Here is a 12,771-nt window from a genome sequence, read left to right as displayed (position 1 = left end):
GTCACTAATTACTCTACCTAGGCCAAGAGGAACAAAACCTACACTAAAATCTAACCAAGCATTTCATCAAATACTTGGAAGGCATAAAAGGAAAGCATAGTAAATCAACAACAAGAACAAGATCCAACAACAATTATTGCAAAGAATTAACAACAACAATCAAGGAAATCTCAATTATCATGAATTAACTCAAATTGCATTATTGAAAGAGGAAATAAAAGAACAACAATCTATCCATAACAAGATGAAGAATTATAAGAAATAAAGTACATAACTAGAGAGAGGAAGAGGAGAAGATTAAGAATTGATAAAGGAAAAGTGAATCAAAGCATGAATTAAACATAGATCTAAGAAGAGAGATTAACCTAAACCTAATCCTAATTCTAGAGAGAAGTGAGAGCTTCTCTCTCTAAAACTACTCTAAAACTAAAACTATGACTAATGGTAATGAACTAATATCTTCCCCCTTCAATCCTTGATCCTTTTATTCTTTTCGATCAGCAATTGGCGCCAAAATAGGTTCAGAAACCCTTCCAAATCTCCAGGCACGTGTTGCTTTAATGAAGTCATGTGTGGACTGCGATGCGTGCGCGCACGGTACGCGTGCGCGCCCCTGGCTGATTCTGCAATGTGCGCGCGAGCGCCTTGTGCGCGTGCGCATGCTTGGCTGATTTCACTTCTTTGACTTTTCATGCTTTTCTCCACTTGTATGCTTCCTTCCTTGCTCCCTTTGATCCATTACTAGCCTATTTCAATCCCGGAATTACTAGCAAACACATCAAGGCATCTTATGAAATCAAAGAGGAATTAGAATTCATCAAAATAAGGCTTAAAAAGCATGTTTTTACACTTAAGCACAAATACGGGAGAGATTACAAAACCATGCTAATTCATAGGTTAAATGCGAGAAAAGGTCATCAAAATACCCTAAATTCACTACTAGATAAACCCTAAACATGGGGTTTATCACTCGGCCTATAGGAGAAAGAACTTAGAGTATATCCGAACAACTTGTTTGGACTAGGAGACACTCCAATCCAGCTGCTTGGATACATCTCACTACACACAACCTTTGGAAATGGAACCCGATCAAGGACACTCAACATGGACTACATTGTAGTCGACGTAAGCTCAGCCTACAATGCCCTGATAGGTCGGGCAACATTGAATTAGCTCGCAGCAGTAGTTCAACTCCACATCTATGTATGTTGTTCCCAACCCTAGAAGGGATTGCTATGATAAAAGGAGATCAGAAAATAGCACGACGCTGTTACAATGAAAGTCTGAACCTTAGAGGCAAAGTGGAAGAAATCCTCGCCATCGAGCTCGGGGGAGTTCGAGGTCGGGAAGAACTTCGTCAACAACCTGAGGGCAAAATCGAAGAAGTCTAGATCGGAGACACCACGGACAAAACAACAAATATTGGGGCAACTTTGAAACCAGACACAAAAGGTCCTCTGATACAGTTCTTAAGGGATAATGCCGACCTCTTCGCATGGAAGGCCGCGGACATGCCGGGCATAGACCCCAAATTAATGTGCCACAAACTAGCAGTATACCCAAGATCTCGGCCAGTCCAGCAGAAACGTAGGAACCTCGGACTGGAAAGATCCCAAGCTGTGGAAGAACAGGTGTAGGCCCTACTAGAGGCAGGATTCATAAGAGAGGTCAAGTACCCATTATGGCTAGCCAATATTGTTTTAGTGAAAAAGTCAAATGGGAAAGTGGCGGATGTGCACTGACTACACTGATCTCAATAAAGCCTACCCAAAAGATCCCTACCCACTCCCATGCATAGACACTTTAGTGGACGCTCCTCCGGATACAAGTACCTCTCTTTCATGGATGCTTATTCGGGATACAATCAAATCCTGATGTATCCCCCTGATCAAGAAAAGACCTCATTCTTAACCCTAAAAGCAAATTACTGTTACGTTGTTATGCCATTCAAACTAAAAAACGTAGGAGCTACTTACCAAAGATTAATGAACAAAGTCTTTGCAGACCATATCGGGAAACACATGGAGGTATATGTGGACGACATGTTGGTGAAAACACAAAGTGAGAAATTGTTATTGCCCAACCTCACCAAAGTGTTCGACACCATAAGAAAGCATGGCATACGACTTAATCCCGCAAAGTGCACCTTCGCAGTAGAACCTAGCAAATTCCTGGGTTTCATGTTAACACAACGAGGAATCGAGGCAAATCCGGACAAATGTCGGGCCATACTTGACATGAAGAGTTCGACATATGTCAAAGAGGTACAACAACTCAATGGGAGACTGGCAGCCTTGTCCAGATTTCTAGCCGGATCGGCCATAAGATCTCTCTCCTTCTACGCCACCTTAAGGAAGGAAAAAAGGTTTGAATGGACAATGGAGTACGAGCAGGCTTTCCAGGATTTCAAAAGGTTCCTGGGACAACCACCTATTCTAACTCGACCACGAGAAGGAGGACCACTTGTGTTGTACCTCGTAGTAGGAAGTTGGGCAATAGCATCAGCACTGGTTAGAGAAGACGAAACTGGGCAACAACCTATCTATTTCGTCAGCAAAGCTCTACAAGGGGCAGAACTGAACTATGAAAAGATAGAGAAGTTCGCCTACGCCCTCATACAAACTTCTCGACGACTTCGCCCCTACTTTCAAGCTTACGCCATCAAGGTTTGGACTAATCAGCCCATGAGAGGCATTCCCCAGAAGATAGACTTAGCGAGAAGAATTATACAATGGGCAGTCGAGCTATCTGAGTTCGATCTTCAATACGAAACTCGGATGGCCATCAAGTCCTAGTATTTGGCTGACTTCATTGCCGAGTACACTGATACACCAGGAACTCCCACAGAATGGAATTTCTACATAGACGGCTCTTCAAACAAAACTGGAAATGACGCAGGTGTGATAATAGAAAGTGATCAGGGAACCCAAATCGAACTCTCCCTCAAATTCGGGTTCCCTGCTTCAAACAACCAGGCTGAATACGAGGTAGTACTAGCTGGTTTGAAGTTGGCTAGAGAGGTTGGAGCTCAAAAGCTTATCATCTTCAGCGACTCACAAGTAGTCACCTCACAAATAGCAGGAAACTACCTAGCTAAGGACCCTACCATGAAAAAGTAATTTGACAAAACCAGGGAACAACTCTAACAACTCGTGGAATATGAGGTCTGCCACATACCTCGAGAACAGAATGCCTGAGCTGATGCACTCTCAAAACTAGCCAGTATCAAACCGGGGGGCAACAATAGGAGCCTCATCCAGGAAATACTGCAGAACCCGTCAATCTCGGAAGAAGAAAAAGTCCTAGCAATAACAGGTATAGATCAAGGATGGATGACTTGCATAATTAACTACTTCAAAACAGAAAAACTCCCTATGGATAAGAAGGAGGCGAAGAGATTAAAATGGGAGGCACAATACTACACCATCATAAACAATACTCTATACAAGAGAGGGATTTCAATACCATTGTTAAAATGTGTGCTGACCTCCAACACAAAGGAAGTTTTAGAAGAAGTACACAGTGGCATCTGTGGCAACCATCTCGGAGCACGAGCTCTCACCAAAAAAGTACTCCGAGTCAGATTTTTTTGCTCGACTTTAAAAAAGGAAGCAACAGATCGAGTTCATAAAGACATGTCCACCATGTCACAAACATGCTAATTTCCACATCGTCCCACCAGAGGAACTCATCAGCGTAACCTCACCCTGGCCATTTGCAAAATGGAGACTTGACCTCCTCAGGCCCTTCCATCAGGGATCGGGACAGGTCAAGTTCCTCATCGTAGGGGTAGATGATGAGCGGATATTTTATACGCTTTTTGGTAGTGTTTTCATATAGTTTTTAGCATGTTTTATTCACTTTTTGTTGTATTTTTATTAATTTTTATGCAAAAATCACATTTCTAGACTTTACTATGAGTTGGTGTATTTTTCTATAATTTCAGGTATTTTCTGGCTAAAATTGAGGGACTTGAGCAAAAATCTGATTCAGAGACTGAAAAAGGACTGCAGATGCTGTTGGATTCTGAGCCTCCTGCACTCGAAGTGGATTTTCTGGAGCTACAGAAACTCAATTGGCGCGCTCTCAATTTTGTGGGAAAGTAGACATCTTGGGCTTTCCAGCAATATATGATAGTCCATATTTTGCTCAAGATTTGATGGGCCAAACTGTCGTTTAAACTCATATTTCAACATGGAGAATGTGATGATCCATGACACTCATCATCATTCCCCAACTTTTGAATGCGTGCTTAACAAACACTTCCATTCTACATGAGCTCAACATAGTCATTGGGCGACAACTTGAGCATGTATCTCTTGGGTTTCTAATCCACGTGTTTGATCTGCATCTGCTGACAACAGAGCACTCAAACTCGTGAGATCTGAACCTTCGTGGTAGAGGCTAGAACCAATTGGTAGCATTCTAGAGATCCAGAAAGTCTAAACCTTGTCTGTTGTATTCCGAGTAGGATCTGGGATGGGATGACTGTGATGAGCTTCAAACTCATGAATGTTAGGCGCAGTGACAGTGTGCAAAAGGATAAATGTATCCTATTCCGACACAAGTGAGAACCGACAGATGATTAGCCATGCGGAAAATCGTAGAGGACATGTTTTCACTAAGAAGACGGATGGTAGCCATTGACAACAGTGATCCACCAACATACAGCCTGCCATGGAAGGGACATGCATTTTTGGAAGAAGAAGACAGTAGAAAAGCAGAAATTCAGAAGACAGAGCAACTCCAAAACCTCAACATGCTCTCTATTATTGAATAAAAAGTATCATTCTTTTCATGCTCTTTTACTTTTCATAAACAAAACCATTTTTATCATTAATCTCCTGACTAAGAGTTACAAGATAACCATAGCTTGCTTCAAGCCGGCAATCTCCGTGGGATCGACCCTTACTCACGTAAGGTATTACTTGGACGACCCAGTGCACTTGCTGGTTAGTTGTGCGGAGTTGCAAAAGTGTAATTTCAATTTCGTGCACCAAGTTTTTGGCACCGTTGATGGGGATTGTTTGAATTTGGACAAATGATGGTTCATCCTGTTACTTAGATTAGGAAAGATTTTATCTTTTTTGGTTTAGACTCACTAGAGTTGCATCTTATATTTTTTTCTTTTCAAAAATCTTTCAAAAATCCTATTTTTGTTTATTAATTTTTTATTTTTCTTTGAGTTTAGTTTCATGTTTTAAGTTTGGTGTGATTTGCATGTTTTTAGTTTTCCTTCATATTTTTAATTATATGTTCTTAGTTCTTTCTTGATCTTCAAATTGTTCTTGTTGGTATCTTTTGTTGCTTGTTAACTTATACATTTTCGAATTATCAGTGTCCAAAGTATAAAAATTTTTAAGTTTGGTGTCTTCTGTGTTTTTGTTTTCTTAAAAATTTTCAAAATTTGTTCTTGGTGTTCATCTTGACATTCAAATTTTTCTTATTTGTTTTCTTTCTTTTGATCTAAAAAATTCTAAGTTTGGTGTTATTTTACTGTTTTTCTCTTTCCTCATTAAATTCAAAAATATATATTCCTTTATTTACTAATTATTTTCGAATCCCTTGGATTGACTTGGTCAAAATTTTTAAAAATCATATCTTTTTCAAATCATTTTTTTAATTTCTAAAATCATATCTTTTTCAAAACTTCCTAACCACATTCTCTCTCTTCATTTTTTTTGAAAATCCTCATCAAAAAATTTCAAATCTTTTTAAATATTTAATTATTTTAGTTTCCAATTTTTTTATTATTATTTTTTCGGTCTGAAAATGAAAAAAATATATTAAAATAAAATTTTATTCATAATTCACATCACCTCCCTTTCTCCATCATGGACCTAAGTGGAACTGAACAGTCCAGAAGGACTCTGGGGTCATATAGTAACCCCACTACTGCTTCATATGGGGGTAGTATTTGTATACCCCCCATCAGAACCAATAATTTTAAGTTAAATCCCCAACTCATTATCATGGTGCGGCAAAATTGCCAGTATTCCGGTCTTCCACAGGAAGAACCTACTGAGTTTCTGGTACAGTTCTTATAGATTACTGACACGGTACGTGATAAGAAAGTAGATCAGGATGTCCACAGATTATTGCTGTTTCCATTTGCTGTAAAAGATCAAGCCAAAAGGTGGTTAAATAACCAACCTACAACAAGCATAAAAACATGGAAACAGTTATCAAAAAAATTCTTGAATCAATATTTCCCTCCAAAAAGGATGACACAGTTAAGGCTGGACATCCAAGGCTTTAAACAAGAGGATAATGAATCCCTTTATGATGTCTAGGAGAGGTACAAAGAGATGCTAAGAAAATGCCCCTCCGAAATATTTTCATAATGGGTGCAGTTAGACATCTTCTACTATGGGCTTACAGAAAAGGCCTAGATATCTCTAGACCACTCAGCTGGTGGATCTATACACATGAGAAAAACAATTGAAAAGGCTCAAGAGCTCATAGACACGGTTGCTAGAAATCAACATCTGTACTTAAGAAGTGAGTCCTCTATGAAAGAAGAGGCTAAGTCAGTATCCATTGAATTTAGTCCTCTAGAACAAGTTGCTGAACTAAATCAACAACTCTTTTCTATAACAAAACAGCTAGCATAATTTAAGGATATGCTATGAGAAACCAAAGATGCTAACCAGAATATGGAAAAACAATTAAATCAGACAAAACAACAATTATCCAAGCAGATAACAGAAGAATGCCAAGCTGTTCATTTAAGGAGTGGAAAGACATTGAACGTCTCAAATCAAAGCAGCAGGAAGCCAAGAAAAGAACATCTGATAGAGGATGACCAATTTACTACCCAAAATCCTTTTGAGGATCGTAAGAGCCCATAGAAGAATGATTTTGGCGTTCAAACGCCAGAAAAGGGTCAAAAGCTGGCGTCAAATGCCCATTTAGCTGCCAACTCTGGCGTTCAAACGCTAGAAAAGGGCAGAAACCTAGCATTAAACGCCAATAAAGATGCCAGTTCTGGCATTCAAACGCCAGAAAAGGGTGGCAATCTATCGTTAAACACCCATTCAGCACCCAATTCTGGCGTTCAAATGCCAATGAGGGATCAGGCACCTACAAGTACTGATAACAACCCTCCTAAGCACACTTCTCCAACCACTTCTGTAGGTAATAAACCTGCAGCAACTAAGGTTGAAGAATATAAAGCCAAGATGCCTTATCGTCAGAAACTTTGCCAAGCGGAACAGGATAAACAATTTGCTGCTTTGCAGACTATCTCAGAACTCTTGAAATAAAGATTCCATTTACAGAGGCACTTGAGCAAATACCCTCTTATGTTAAGTTCATGAAAGAGATCTTAAGTGATAAGAAAGATTGGAGAGAAACTGAAAAAGTTTTTCTCACTGAAGAATGCGGTGCATTCATTCTGAAAAGCTTAACAGAGAAGCTTAAAAATCCCGGAAGCTTTATGATACCATGTACCTTAGAGGGTGCTTGTACCAAGACAGCTCTATGTGATCTTGGGACGAGTATCAACCTGATACCTGCATCCACTATCAGAAAGCTTGGTTTGACTGAAGAAGTCAAACTAACCCGAATATGTCTCCAACTTGCTGATGGCTCTATTAAAATACCATCAGGCGTAATTGAAGACATGATTGTCAAGGTTGGGCCATTCTCCTTTCTCACTGACTTTGTAGTGCTGGAATTAGAGGAGCACAAGAGTGCAACTCTCATTCTAGGAAGACCTTTCCTAGCAACTGGACGAACTCTCATTGACGTCCAAAAAGGGAAAGTGACCCTGAGAGTCAATGAGGATGAGTTTAAGTTGAATGTTGTCAAAGCTATGCAACATCCAAAGACATCAAAAGAATGTATGAGTGTTGACATTATTGACTCCTTAGTGGAAGAGGTCAATATGGCTAAGAGTCTCGAATCAGAGCTAGAGAACATTTTTAAAGATGTTCAGCCTAATCTGGAGGAACCAGAGGAAACAGAAGAACCTCTGAAAATTCCTCAGAAAAAGGAAAAACCTCCTAAACCCGAGCTCAAACCACTACCACCATCCCTGAAATATGCTTTTCTGGGAGAAGATGACACTTTTTCGGTAATCATAAGCTTTACTTTAGAGCCACAGGAAGAGAAAGCCCTGATCCAGGTGCTAAGGACACACAAGACAGCTCTTGGGTGGTCCATAAGTGATCCTAAGGGCATTAGCCCAGCCAGATGCATGCACAAGATGCTATTGGAGGATAATGCCAAGCCAGTGGTTCAACCACAGAGGCGGCTGAACCCATCCATGAAGGAGGTGGTGCAAAAAGAGGTCACTAAATTACTAGAGGCTGGGATTATTTATCCTATTTTTGATAGCCCTTGGGTGAGCCCTGTCCAAGTTGTCCCTAAGAAGGGAGGCATGACAGTGGTTCATAATAAAAAAAATGAACTGGTTCCTACAAGAATAGTTACAGGATGGCGTATGTGTATTGACTATAGAAGGCTCAATACAGCCACCAGAAAGGATCATTTTCCTCTGCCATTCATAAATCAGATGCTAGAGAGACTAGCAGGTCATCCATACTATTGCTTTCTGGATGGCTATTCAAGTTACAACCAGATTATAGTAGATCCTCAGGACCAAGAGAAAATAGCATTCACATGTCCATATAGAGTATTTGCTTATAGACGGATGCCATTTGGCCTATGCAATGCACCTACAACCTTTCAAAGATGCATGCTCTCTATCTTCTCTCATATCGTCGAGATGTTTCTGGAAGTCTTCATGGATGACTTCTCAGTATTTAGAGACTCATTCAGCTTCTGTCTTGACCATCTAGTACTTGTTCTGAAAAGGTGCCAAGAGACTAACCTGGTTTTAAACTGGGAGAAATGTCACTTTATGGTGACTGAAGGAATTGTCCTTGGGCACAAAATTTTGAGCAAGGGAATAGAGGTGGATCAAGCTAAGATAGAAGTAATTGAAAAATTACCACCACCTGCCAATGTTAAGGCAATCAGAAGCTTTCTGGGTCATGCAGGATTCTATATGAGGTTTATAAAGGATTTTTCAAAAATTGCCAACCTCTGAGCAATCTGCTAGCTGCTGATACACCATTTGTCTTTGACACAGGGTGTTTGCAGGCCTTTGAGACTCTGAAAGCTAAGCTGGTCACAGCACCAGTCATTTCTACACCAGACTGGACATTACCATTTGAAATAATGTGTCATGCCAGTGACCATGCCATTGGTGCAGTATTAGGACTGAGGCATGACAAGCTTCTACATTCTGATGAGCGGATATTTTATACGCTTTTTAGGGGTAATTTCATATAGACTTTAGCATGTTTTAATTAGTTTTTAATAGAATTTTATTAGTTTTTAAGCAAAAATCACATTTCTGGACTTTACTATGAGTTTGTGTTTTTCTATGATTTCAGGTATTTTTTGGCTGAAATTGAAGGAGCTGAGCAAAAATTTGATTTAGGCTAAAAAAGGACTTCTGATGCTGTTGGATCCTGATCTCCCTGCACTCGGAATGGATTTTTTGGAGCTTGATGAGCGGATAATTTATACGCTTTTTGGCATTGTTTTTAATATATTTTTAGAATATTTTAGTTAGTTTTTATTATATTTTTATTATTTTTTAGTTAAAATTCACTTTTCTAGACTTTACTATGAGTTTGTGTGTTTTTCTGTGATTTCAGGTATTTTCTGGCTGAAATTGAGGGACCTGAGCAAAAATCTGATTCAGAGGCTGAAAATGACTGCAGATGCTGTTGGATTCTGACCTCCTTGCACTCGAAGTGGATTTTCTGGAGCTACAAAGACCCAATTGGCGTGCTCTCAACTGCGTTGGAAAGTAGACATCTTGGGCTTTCCATCAATGGATAATAGTCCATACTTTGCCTGAGATTTGATGGCCCAAACAGGCATTCCAAATCAGCTCAAGAATTCTGGCGTAAAACGCCGAAACTGGCACAAAAGCTGGCGTTTAACTCCAAGAAAAGTCTCTACACATGAAAGCTTCAATGCTCAGCCCAAGCACACACCAAGTGGGCCCGAAAGTGGATTTTTATGTCATTTACTCATCTTTGTTAACCCTAAGCTACTAGTTCTCTACAAATAGGACCTTTTGCTATTGTATTATACATCTTTTGATCACTTTAGATCTTAGGATCATCTTTGGACGTCTAGTTCTTAGATCATGGGGGCTGGCCTCTCGGCCATGCCTAGACCTTGTTCTTATGTTTTTTTAACGGTGGAGTTTCTACACACCATATATTAAGGTGTGGAGCTCTGCTGTACCTCAAGTATTAATGCAATTACTATTGTTCTTCTATTCAATTCAGCTTATTCTTGTTCTAAGATATTCATTCGTACCCAAGAACATGATGAATGTGATGATTATGTGATGCTCATCATCATTGTCACTTATGAACACGTCCTTGACAACCACTTCCGTTCTACAAGCAAACAAGGCTTGAATGTTTATCTCTTGGATCCCATAATCAGAATCTTCGTGGTATAAGCTAGAATTGATGGCGGCATTCAAGAGAATCTGGAAGGTCTAAACCTTGTCTGTGGTATTCTGAGTAGGATTCAAGGGTTGAATGACTGTGACGAGCTTCAAACTCGCGATTGTGGGGCGTTAGTGACAGACGCAAAAGAATCACTGGATTCTATTCCGACATGATCGAGAACCGACAGCTGAATAGCCGTGCTGTGACAGAGCGCGTTGAACATTTTCACTGAGAGGACGGGACTGTAGCCATTGACAACGGTGATGCCCAGCATATAGCTTGCCATGGAAAGGAGTAAGAAGGATTGGATGAAGACAGTAGGAAAGCAGAGAGACGGAAGGGACAAAGCATCTCCATACGCTTATCTGAAATTCTCACCAATGAATTGCATAAGTATCTCTATCCTTATTTTATGCTTTATTCATAAATCATTCATAACCATTTGAATCTTCCTGACTGACATTTACAAGATGATCATAGCTTGCTTCATACCAAAAATCTCCGTGGGATCGACCCTTACTCGCGTAAGGTTTACTACTTGGACGACCCAGTGCACTTGCTTCATACCAACAATCCTACTCAGAATACCACAGACAAGGTTTAGACCTTCCAGATTCTCTTGAATGCCGCCATCAATTCTAGCTTATACCACGAAGATTCCGATTATGGGATCCAAGAGATAAACATTCAAGCCTTGTTTGCTTGTAGAACGGAAGTGGTTGTCAAGGACGTGTTCATAAGTGAGAATGATGATGAGCATCACATAATCATCACATTCATCATGTTCTTGGGTACGAATGAATATCTTAGAACAAGAATAACCTGAATTGAATAGAAGAACAATAGTAATTGCATTAATACTCGAGGTATAGTAGAGCTCCACACCTTAATATATGGTGTGTAGAAACTCCACCGTTGAAAATACATAAGAACAAGGTCTAGGCATGGCCGAATGGCCAGCCTCCCAAAGAGGGTTCAATCATAAAAGCATGATCAAAAGATTCAAGTGATCAAAAGACCCCAAAATACAATAGCAAAAGGTCCTACTTATAGAGAACTAGTAGCTAGGGTTTACAGAAATGAGTAAATGACATAAAAATCCACTTCCGGGCCCACTTCATGTGTGCTTGGGCTGAGCATTGAAGAACTTTCATGTAGAGACTCTTCTTGGAGTTAAACGCCAGCTTTTGTGCCAGTTTGGGCGTTTAACTCCCATTCTTGTGCCAGTTCCGGCGTTTTACGCCAGAATTCTTGAGCTGAGTTGGAATGCCTGTTTGGGCCATCAAATCTTGTGCAAAGTATGGACTATTATCCATTTCTGGAAAGCACAGGATGTCTACTTTCCAATGCAGTTAAGAGCGCGCCAATTGGGCTTCTGTAGCTCCAGAAAATCCACTTTGAGTGTAGGGAGGTCAGAATCCAACAGCATCTGCAGTCCTTTTCAGCCTCTGAATCAGATTTTTGCTCAGGTCCCTCAATTTCAGCCAGAAAATATCTGAAATCATAGAAAAACACACAAACTCATAGTAAAGTCTAGAAAAGTGAATTTTAACTAAAAACTAATAAAAATATAATAAAAACTAACTAAAATATACTAAAAATAATGCCAAAAAGCGTATAAATTATCCACTCATCATAACACCAAACTTAAATTGTTGCTTGTCCTCAAGCAACTGAAAATCAAATAAGATAAAAAGAAGAGAATATGCAATGAATTCCAAAAACAACTATGAAGATCAGTATTAGTTAGATGAGCAGAACTTTTAGCTTTTTGCCTTTGAACAGTTTTGGTATCTCACTTTATCTTCTGAAATTCAGAATGATGGGCTTCTATAGGAACTCAGAATCCAGATAGTGTTATTGATTCTCCTAGTTAAGTATGATGATTCTTGAACATAGCTGCTTTATGAGTCTTGGTTGTGGCCCAAAGCACTCTGTCTTCCACTATTACCACCGGATACATACATGCCACAGACACATAACTGAGTGAACCTTTTCAGATTGTGGCTCAGCTTTGCTAGAGTCCCCAATTAGAGGTATCCAGGGTTCTTAAGCACACTCTTTTTGCCTTGGATCACAACTTTATTATTTCTTTTTCTTTTTTTCTTTTTTTTTTTGCATGTACTATCTTCGAATATTTTTTTTTTGTATTCAATGTTTTTTCTTGCTTCAAGAATCATTTTTTTATGATTTTTCAGATCCTCAGTAACATGTCTCCTTTTTCATCATTCTTTCAAGAACCAACATTCATGAACAACAAATTCAAAAGACATATGCACTGTTT

The sequence above is a fragment of the Arachis duranensis genome, chromosome 10 (genome assembly GCF_000817695.3).
Source record: "Arachis duranensis cultivar V14167 chromosome 10, aradu.V14167.gnm2.J7QH, whole genome shotgun sequence".
NCBI classification, from domain to species: domain Eukaryota; kingdom Viridiplantae; phylum Streptophyta; class Magnoliopsida; order Fabales; family Fabaceae; genus Arachis; species Arachis duranensis.
The sequence above is the reverse complement of the archived record's forward strand: the minus strand, read 5'-3'. Positions refer to the sequence as shown.